This window comes from Felis catus, chromosome F2, assembly GCF_018350175.1.
Source record: "Felis catus isolate Fca126 chromosome F2, F.catus_Fca126_mat1.0, whole genome shotgun sequence".
Classification (NCBI taxonomy): domain Eukaryota; kingdom Metazoa; phylum Chordata; class Mammalia; order Carnivora; family Felidae; genus Felis; species Felis catus.
Window position 1 is genome coordinate 8,069,025 of NC_058385.1, and position 10,910 is coordinate 8,079,934.

General features: G+C 44.8%; 1 long non-coding RNA gene across 1 annotated transcript; it reads right to left on the minus strand.

Moving 5' to 3' along the window:
- Positions 1–922: 922 nt before the first annotated feature.
- Positions 923–8,836, minus strand: LOC123383191. The gene is made up of 4 exons (XR_006592672.1): positions 7,624–8,836; positions 7,369–7,523; positions 2,602–2,833; positions 923–1,833 (listed from the first exon to the last, which is right to left on the minus strand). It is a non-coding gene; the product is annotated as an uncharacterized LOC123383191 (long non-coding RNA).
- Positions 8,837–10,910: the final 2,074 nt, after the last annotated feature.

Sequence of the window (10,910 nt, forward strand, 5' to 3'; positions counted from 1 at the left end):
TATCCAATGCCTGAGAAGATTTGCTTCATGTGTCTTAGAAATTCAGAGTGGGAGATTTACAATTTTAGAGATTTTACAGTGGGAGAGTCAGTCTCTTGATCATTAAATTTTGTCATTAATAATAACTAATATTGACACAGTACTTTCACAACAGTTTTTATTACTCAATATCCATCGAGCCGAGCAATTGGATTTGGGTCATTTGATCCGAGGCTTGTATGAAGAACAATTTCTTCAGGCTTATAAGGAGAATGTAAAGAGACTTTACAGCCCAGGAGCACCTACTGTATTCCAGCCATCCTCCTTGCAATATCTTCGGCTAATTCCTCATAACAATCTGTGAGGAGTATATTGTTATCCACATCCATTAAATGAGGAAACGGGACTCAGAGAAGTTTGGCAGTTTATCCAATGGTACTTGGTCAATAAGTGACACTGGGGGGTCAGACTCCAAGGCCTGTTTTCTCCTCCTGTCACACCTTTCCTCTCCAGCTTTATCCCCAAATCCCTTAAGGCAGGTTTCAAGGTATTAGGAGGGTTAACAACCTGACCAAAGAACCCAGGCAGTAAGTGTTTGATTCAGGTCCTTTTGTCTTCAGATTTGGATGATAGCAAAAAGAATGCTTATCGAGTGAAGCCCACTTCCACTATCTACCCTTCAGTCAAGACAATTATTTTGTTATAATTCAACTCATAAAAACATGTCCACATAGGGGCGCCTGGGTGGTGCAGTCGGTTAAGCGTCCGACTTCAGCCAGGTCACGATCTCGCAGTCCGTGAGTTCAAGCCCCGCGTCAGGCTCTGGGCTGATGGCTCAGAGCCTGGAGCCTGTTTCCGATTCTGTGTCTCCCTCTCTCTCTGCCCCTCCCCCGTTCATGCTCTGTCTCTCTCTGTCCCAAAAATAAATAAACGTTGAAAAAAAAAATTAAAAAAAAAAAAAAACATGTCCACATCTGTGACTCTGATTCCAGAAATTCTTTGCAGCTACTGCCACTCATACATTATTAAGGCAAAATGTATTCCAGGAGTGGTTTTGCTAAACCGCACTGTTAATACTGTAGATGGATAAAACAATGCCTCTAATGCCGTTTCAATTTCTTCTTGGATTGTTTGTGATCATTTTGATGGTTTAGTAATAGACTACAGACAGCAGCTGCAACAGACACACACACACACACACACACACACACACACACACACACTCCAGAACACAGGGCTTGATTGAGGAAGTAGTCGATACTCATCAGCATTCGTCATCCACTTATCACTGTGACATATTCTAGGAAGGCAGGAATTATATATCCTGTTCTCTCCATATCCATTTTTCCAGAGTCTTCTCGCCAAGCACGCCAAGTGAAGAAATATTACAGTAGTACGGGAGGTCATGCCCTATCTACTAATAGCATCAGGCTAGAGGATTCCCTGATGGGGGTAAGGGAAAAATAAATAAAGATGAGAGGTTTATGAATTGTCTCCCTTCTGGAATTTGAGTGCAACTGTCACTTGATGATGGATTTGACTTCTCGGCTGCTGGGATGCTCCAAACAAAGAATGATTACCGGATGTCACTTGGCACCAAGTTTAAGGCAGACAGTAAACCTTGATTAAGCAGAAACATAAACCCAGCCGAATTTTTTATAGCTTATGACTTTGGGGCGGAAAGCATGGGTCATAAGGAAACCAGATTATTTTAAGATTTATTCAAAAAATTACCGTGCCATCATGCCCTGGGGTTAGCGAAGACTTGCCTGTATTTCTTATGCAGTTTCCAGAAGAAACCAGGGCAGGGGTCTGGATATTATGATGGCTGCAAGGCATTACAATAGTCTCAACCTTCAAACAAACAAACAAAAAAAGAGATTCCATTTTGCTCAGGATATTGCACTTACTAAGTTGCTAAGACAGAGAGGCCAAAACACACACTTCAGACAGACTTTACAGCAACAAAAAGAGTGTGCAGGCTAACCCATTAAGTAATGTTATACTTTCATCAAAACATCTCAGTCTCCCTACCTTCTGTCTATTGTTTTCTAAGGCAGAGAAAAAAGAAATGTCTAGGTGGATGGGAGATGAGCGGTCCTAAGTGGTGGTGGTCCTTATCTCATGCGGATGGGGCCTCTGCTGAGGTAGGCTCTTCTCTGCTCCCCCCCCCCCCCCGTTATCCCAGAGTGCTGGGTTCTGCCACCATTCCTGGTTTGCAGCCACCACTTATGATATGGCTTTGGAGGAGCTGTATTCACTACGTACCCTGCATGTATCTATTCGTATACAGCAAACATCTTTGGGGCAGGCACTGTGACAGAGCTAAATGAGCAAAGCACAGGGTCGCTCACGGCGCCAGTAGGGATCTAGGCTTAGAGTCAGATGCACTTCAATTCACTGAGGCGGGCAAGGACACGTATCTGTGGGCGAGCAGAGACTCTCCGTGCCCTGGGGCTGGGAATAAGGTGTGATCAGGCAACACTGCATACAAAGTCACCGGGGCTGGGTCGTGAACAACAGTGGGAATTTTTCATGCATTTGGAAGAACAGTACTAGCCTTTACCCAGCGCCACTCCCCCAGGCAACATGATCCCATCTTTGCGCCCTTTTGTTTCTTACCCCAGGCAGATGGCAACGTGTTGTCCACACGCATTGTCACCGTGGGTACTCATTGTACCTCCTCTTGATGGGAATATCCCCTTGGAGTAGGAAGAATGAAGGATGTGACGAGTGCAGGTGACAGCTACAATGACAGGCCTGTGGGTCTCCACAGCCACAGGGATCCCTTGCAGGCCACAGGCTAAGAACACAGCCATTATGCTATGTCTGCTTTGTATCCAGGCGCCCACACCTAGAAAGAACGCAAGAGGTTAGCAACATCTCAGAGACGAAGCAGGCAAAATAGCAACTCTCCATCTTTGTGCAGAACTTATTGTTATTTAAGTAGACCTCACAGAATGTTACACCAGGGCGTGTCTTAGAGGTCTGTACGTTTCACTGAGTTCATTGCGAAAATGCAAATCCCGCCTCCGTGATGTTAGCTTCTAGAAAAGCTTCATACCTTTACTTTTCATGGATCCAAAAATTAGTGTATGCAATTGATTAAGACCCCTGCCATCCAGGTATGGCTCTTAGGAACACCCAGATCCTTTTGGTCCGTGGTTGGGGTGCGGGGAGGTGGGGGGAGGTGGGGAGAGGGGGAGGGGGAGCAGCAGGGGGGAGGCGAGGCGTGTTGACCAGTTGGAATCTCTGGTCACTTTACATATAGGAAGGATGAATGGGACACAAAGCACAGGGTGGCTGGTGAAAGGCAGGATGGAGGGGAGGGACACTTTCATTTTTCAGTCCCTAGGGTCCTTGCACTTACTGTTCCCCCTACCTGTGGCGCTCTTCCCCTGGGTCCCTTCAAGGTGCACTCCTTCTTATCCTTGGTTTTGTCTTCAATGGTGCCTCCTCAAAAAGCCTTCCCTGACTACAACCACTACCCCTATATTCTTTCCCCGTCACCCTGTTTTAAATATCATTGCTTAATAATGATCTTGATTTAAAAATTTTTTTGCAATGTTTATTCATTTTTGAGAGAGAGAGAGAAAGAGAGAGAGACAGAGTGCAAGCAGGGGAGGGCAGAGAGAAAGGGAGACACAGAATCCGAAGCAGGCTTCAAGCTCCGAGCTGTCCGCACAGAACCCAACATGGGGCCCAAACTCACGAACCGAACCGCGAGAGCGTGACCTGAGCTGAAGTCGGACGCTCGACCGACCGAGCCACCCAGGCGCCCCCAACAATGATCTTGATTTTTATTGGTTACGTTGCGTTTGCTCTGTGTGTCTCCCGTGAGATCGTCTGTCTTCCTCACTGCTGAGCAGGCAGAAAGTGTCCGGCTCAAGGAGGGGTCCGGACCAGTTGGAGGAAAGTTGGAGGAAACAGGCAGGGGCGTTCAGTCTCCTTGCCAAGCAGTGCGGTGGAGCTGGTGCTGTGGGCTGAAGACTTATCCCATAAAGGAATCTCCGTCTCAGTAGCACAATGCTCCTTACGCTCTGAAATACACGTTCCATAAATATCCACCAAGAGGAGCAAAGCGGGACATTTTGTCAAGTGATGTGCTAAAGAGGAAGGAGAAGCCCTTTCTTTCTAAGGCATCTCATCTCCACGGTCACTTCTCTGTGGACGGATAGTTTTATTTTTGCAGGACGTTCAAAGGTAGCCCCAGTCTGCCGAGTACCATGTAAAGATGACATTGCTTTGTGCTGAACCTAAGGGTTGGAGGATGACTGTAATTTGAGGAACCATGATGCAATAAAATGCACATGACATTAAAGTACCGTGCCCGGTGATTTTTAGAGAGAACACCCCTGAGATTAACGAAGGCTGGACTTGAATTCTGTGAGAAGCGCGACTTTTGAGACCACGAGGCAAATACTTATCTATTCATGCACACGTTGTCCCAATATGAGCGGGAGGGGCCTTCCTTTCAGAAAATACAAGTATCACCCTCGTCTTGAAAATAAGAGCTTCTAAAGAGTGTCTCTGTATCCGCCTCGGCTTTGGTGGGAGCGCTGGGACCTGAGCTAGATAAACGAGCGTGATACGTGTTCATCCACAGGATGCAGGCGTCTCCGTGCATCGTCCTTCCAGACAGCCGGCTTTCAAGCTGCCTTTTGTGAATGTTCACTTGTGGGTGTAATTTAGCAGGTCGAGGGGAGGGGGGGGGAGCACCGTAATCCCTGCAGCTGATTCGTCAGCTTGGAAGGGAGGCAGTGAACTGAAACTAATTCAGGGCTCGACTTTACATTTTTGGCAAATGAGCAAATAGGCAGATTTGCACCAAACAGATGTGCCTGCCAGTGACCCCAGAAGCAGCTCCGGAAGCTGAGGTCCACTGAGCTGGTGCTCGGGTGTTAGTGAGAACACCGTAACAAGTATACAATGATTCTGGAACCTGTCGAGCTTTCATCTGCCATCAATTTCGTTTCATTTAAGCCCAATTCAGGCTGACCTTGCAAGGAACCCTATCCTTTAAATTGGAGCTCTTCGATTGGCACAACTTTTGTGTCTGACGTGTGCTTTGAGTTGGCGGTCAGGAAATTGCCTTTGAAATGGTCACGGTTTGTTATTCGCATGGTCCCTTGGACTGATGATCGGGCTTTATTGGGACTGCAATCATGATTATTTACAGCACTCTCCAGGACTACCATAGTAGGTTGCTTCCCATGGAGAAAAAAAAAAAAAAAAAAACAACCCGTGAATTCCGAAGGAGAAAGGGTAAGTAGCTTGATAGATATCTTATGTTAGCATTCGGTCCATTCATGCAGTTAACCAGTCACAGTGCATTCAGTGCTGTGCTGGGGATACAGGCTGCTAACAGGTGGTTTCTGTGGTTGTGGAACTCAGAATGAGAAAGAAAGTCCAGTGATCTAGACAAAGTTTAGCACCGTGAGGGGTGGAGACGCACGAAGCAGAAGAATAAACCAGCGATCCTGGGAGCACTGAAAATTCAGCAAATGAGCGCACCTGGAGAATTCCAGGAAGGCTTCCCGGAGGAGGGGCTTGAAGGGTCTGCAAAGAGTCTTGAAGGGTTAAAAAAGTTTTCCAGGGAGAAGGAGAATGGACACAAGGGGTGAACTCCAAGGCAAAGAGACACGTGCAAAGACCTCGACCATGAAGGAGCAGGCTATGTTCTGCTGAGAGTTCAATGGAGCAAAGATGAGAAACTAGGGGGAAAGACTGGAACAAAGGTTCCCAAACATCTCGGTTCATTGCAACCCACATATCTCAGTAAGTTTTTCGTGGCAACCCGAGACCAAAAGAAACATTTAAAGGTTTATTACACAGTTAGGTTCAAATAACATTGAAGTTGAAACAAAGGAAAAAAACATCGTTTTTTCCATTCTTAAAGCACCACAATTACTTATTTGGAGAATGTGTGTGTCAGTTGGCCACTAGAAAGCCTCTGACACACACATTTCTGCTTCCTGTTCCACACTGATTTCATGCGGTCCTGGCATTTTATCAGAGCTCCCGCCAAAACCCCCACTTCTCACACAGATATTTCTTCAACAGAATCACTACCTACTGTTCAAACTAGTAGCCTATCCTCCTAGTTTTGAGTACCTTGAACTCAACACTTTAAAATATTCCCACACCACCCCTGTGATTTTCTTGCAGGACCCAAAGGCCCTCAATACTCAGTTTGGGAACCACCGGGCTGGTGAATCGGTCGAAATCAAACCAAAGAAGGTTTTGCGTGTCAAGAGACATCTCTGAAATACAAATGTGACATGTCCGTGACACGGAAGATATAATCAGCCAGCAACACTTTTGAACTGAATTGGTAAACATGCTTTAAAAATATGGAGACGAAAAAAAAAATATGGAGATGAGACAGGCAAATAAACATTTTCTCTTCACGTCCTTGATGCATGAAAAAGTAAACAGAGATTCTGTTATAACTTACTCCCAACGCACAATGGCTTTTGGACTAGCCGTACCAATGTAAGTTCTAGCATCAACGAATCTTGACTAGCCTATCCGCATTGTTCGACTAAAATGAGCTCCCAAGTACATGCACTTTAAAAAAATATTAACTTTTCCACCAGTGTTCGTAGCTGCATTATTTGTGGTAGCCAAAACATGGAAATGATCCACATGTCCATCAACTGATGAATGGATGAACAAACTGTAGCATATGCACACAGTGGAATATTATTTCGCCATTAAAAGAAGAAAGTATTAATACACGCTCCAACATGGAAGAACCCTGGGAACATAGTTTTGCTGAAGGAAAGATGCCAGTCACAAAACGTCACATGGCACATGATTTCATTTATTTGGAATGCCCGTAAGAGAGTAGACAAATCTGTAGAGACAGAAATGGTGGCCAGGGCCTGGAGGGAGGACTGGGGAATGACTGCTAATGGGCATGAGGTTTCTTTCCAAGGTGATGGAAATGTTCTGGAATTAGACCGTGGTGATGTTCGCGCAACTCAGAATACACTAAAACCCACTGAGTTGTATACTTCAAAAGAGTGAATTGTATGAATGTGGATTCCATTCCAAGAGGAAAAACCAGAGATGGCATCGGTTGCCCAGACCCTCATTCCAGCCTTCTCAAAGTCAAGGATTCCTTCCTGTCTCAAAGGGGCCACCATGGTTGGAGGTTAACTATCCCTCCTGGAGCTAACAGGTGCCGGCCCCCAAATTTACAAGCATTTGTATCCTGGAGGTATCATGAGGGTCCTAGACAAAGTCCAGGGCGTTATCTGAGTCAGCAAAACATGTCCCCATGGCAGTGCCTTCCCTGCCGGGGGGCCGCCATTGCTCTCCTCACCTCTCCTGCCACAGCCCACGGTTCTCCTCTGGCTTCCTCCATGGCGCTGACATGCTCACCTCACATGAGTTCCAGGAGGTGAAGGAAGGAGCCAACACAATCGATGAAAATCCCCTCTATTTTTGACATATTTGACAAGTACGGGGGCACTAGGTGAAGGGTACAGGAGGCCTGGCGGGGACAGACTTCAGCAGGCCTGTTTCAAAAGGCAATTCTGGAAAATGTCAAAAGAAAGAGCTTGTTACTCGGCAGTCTGTGTTAACAAGTCACGATAAGCCCCCACGGTGCTAAAATCCTCAAGATATGTACCTCACCTCACACCGCAGCCACAAATGGCAGTCTACTAATCCTAGAATGAGGACCCAAGGATCTTCTTCCTCTTTCTTCCACTGCTCGTAATATTTCAGAAACCTTCCTTGATGTTTTTAGGTCTTTATTGCACCATCTGGGAAGAAGAGATAAGATTGGTTTTATGGGTTCGTATTTGTAAAGCATTTTTGTTTTTCAGTGAAAAGTAACTACACTGAAAAAAGAACAAACTAATAACTCTAAGGTCAGTGTCCACGGAGGACCTAACCCGTGGCAATGACTCGTGCAGGAGTATAGTCATTAATCATCCTCCGCCTGCCTCCCATCCTCTTGCACACAGGAGAAGCGCCCTGCCCCCTGAATTACAGAGGGACCCTCCAAAGTGGTCTGGGCACATTTGCACTGGGACCTGTGCAAAACGATCTACTGAGTTACAGGAAGAACATACTAGAATTATTTCTTCCTACACTTCTGTTTATCTTATTCTTTGCTTTCGTTTATGTTTTATCCTTCAGCTTGGATTGCTATTCCGCTTCTGCCATAGCATTTTATTCATATTTCATGTTTGAAAGCCTTATGGATCACCCTATTAAAATCTGAAGTCGGTTTGCTTATTCCCTATGAATCTAAAGTTCTAAATTGTTAAAAATGTGCGGGTTGAATTATCATGACAGTTATTAGTAGGACACCATTGAAGAAAAAGATCTCAAACACTGGAGACACCACAGGTTTGATCATAACACCACAATAAAACACATACCATGTGGCTCAGTCAGTTAAGCATCTGACTCTTGATTTCGGCTCAGGTCATGATCCCGGGGTTGTGGGATTGATCCCGCATTGGGCTCCACACTAAGTGTGGAGCATGCTTAAGATTCTCTCTCTCTCTCTGCTCTCCCTCTCTCTCCCTCTGCCCCTCTCCTCTGCTTACACTCTCTCTATATATATTTAACAAAAAAACAAACACATATAGCAATAAAGTGAGCCAAGTAAATTTTGCGGTGTCCCAGTGCATATAAAAATTATGTTTATAGCAAACTGTAACCTATTAAGTGTGCAGTAACATTACATCTTTAAAAAATGTACATATATTCATTTAAAAAATACTTTATTGCTGGGGTGCAATATTTGACAAGGTGACCATCAGTTAAACGCCCAACTCTTGACTTCGGCTCAGGTCGCGATCTCACGGTTTGGGAGATCAAGCTCTGAGTAAAGCTGTAGGCTGACAGCGCACAGCCTGCTTAGGATTCTCTCTCTCCCCCTCCCCGTGCCCCTCCCCCATTGACCTGCACGCTTTCTCTCTCAAAAGAAATAAAAACTTAAAAAAAATTTTTTTTAATAAAAATACTTTATTGCTAAAAAAGGCTAACCACGCTCTGAGCTTTCAGCCCGTCGTAATCACTAATCATCATCAAACATCTAATAATCCTGAAAAGTTTGAAACACCGCGAGAATTACCCAAACGCGACACAGAGACATGGTGTGAGCAAACGCGGTTGGAAAAATGGTGCCAACAGACCTGCTTAACGCATGGTTGCCACAAACCTTTAATTTGCAAAGACCACAATATCTGCAAAGAGCAATAAAGCAAAACGCAGTAATACGGGGTATGCCTGTATGTTACATGAAAAGTAAGAGAAAGCTTGGAAATGTTTCTCTTAATAGATCTTGCACAGTTCTTTTTCTGAGTTCCTATATCCTTAGTGCCAAAATGACACAGGACACAGCATTAATGCCACCCTGACTTGTCTTTTTTATAGATGAAAATGCTGAAAACGCCTGACTCACCTAAATAAGTAGGTGGTAATGAAGGCATTTTAGTTCAGCAACATCACTCAACTGTTGGATTCTCCCTGAGTTATATTTCCCCAAATTAGCATAGTTATGTATCTGCAAAATGTATTTTTAAATGATCTATCAGCTGACAACTCAATCAAGTTCTCCTTCAATTTCGTCGTAAGCCAACAGACCTAAAAAGGAATAGCTACCCACTCGCTCGAGTCTATCACGTTCTTAGACACACATCAATATTTCAAATGATTCTTTCGTGAAGAGGTTTTAACACTCCAAGGCAATGTGCTATAGTGAAATTTGGGATGGGTGAGAGGTATGCTATTCCTCTGTAAAGCAGGAAAGGGGGTCACGAGGGAAGGGGAGAAGGGAGAGAAGAGGAAAAATATCTAGACCGCAGGGGTCTTTTCAGGCCGATCAATTGGTCTGCAAGTTGATGGTCTAGAAACGGGCCACCTCAAAGCTCTCCTTGCTCACACACCATAGAGCACCTTCTGCACCCCCATACCTCAAGCCCCCCCAACTGTCGGGGCTGGGTAGCCACTGAGTGGGGAGAAGGGAGAGGCACTGAGTCACGAGCCTGGCACCTGTTGGAGAAATTGGCCAACGAGCAATTCCCCACAGCAAGATAGCCAAAGAACATTAAAGGAGGGAGTGTCCAATGATCAGCATTAAATGCTTTAGGATTCTGGAATCCGTAAGTAGTATTGGTCTCCCCCAACCCCAAGTCTCTAAATAGTATATTTGTCTCCCCAAACCTTCCTAAAATCTGCTACACACAATTATATCAGAAGAGTGGGCTTATGAAAACCAGCCAAAGGAACCGAATTCCACGTTGGGTCAGCACAGAGCACAGAGAAGAGAATAGCTGAAGGGGAGAGATGGGGGGAAGTTCAAGTACTCCATCAAAGCAGGAACTTTGAGCCAGAAATTGACTGTGGGACTAAAAGCCTCCAGGAAGCTACAGAGATTTGGGGGGAGACACTGGATTTCATCCAGGATATGAAGCAAGAGTTTATATCAATCTTGTCTTGATCTCAGAGAACAGGACAACCTCAGCTAAAATTTAAGTTACTTGGGACAAATTAACACCGGCAACAAAGAGGACAGAAGCCAGCCAAAGTCCTGTAGTCACTAAATCGAAGGCTGCCTTAAAACTTCCTGCTCTGGTGACCTGGGGAAGTCATTGCCCTGTCTATGGCTCATTGTCCTTACCTGTGTTAGTTATACGTAGCTCATTTATTTCTTGTGAAGATTAAGTAAGGTCAGGTCCACAGCACATAGCTCACAATTGCCATTGGCTATTCTTCCTATTATTCGTTGATTTTATTCTTACATCTTCTGCTAAAATAGCCTAAGCCCAAATTTTCTTTACACACCTAATAGAATTCACCACTCATTCTGCTAGCAGATTTTTATTAAATGCATTTTATGCGTAGAAAAACAAAAACAAAAATTTAGTGTCTTGTATTCCATATTAGTTCCTCTTTATCTACAG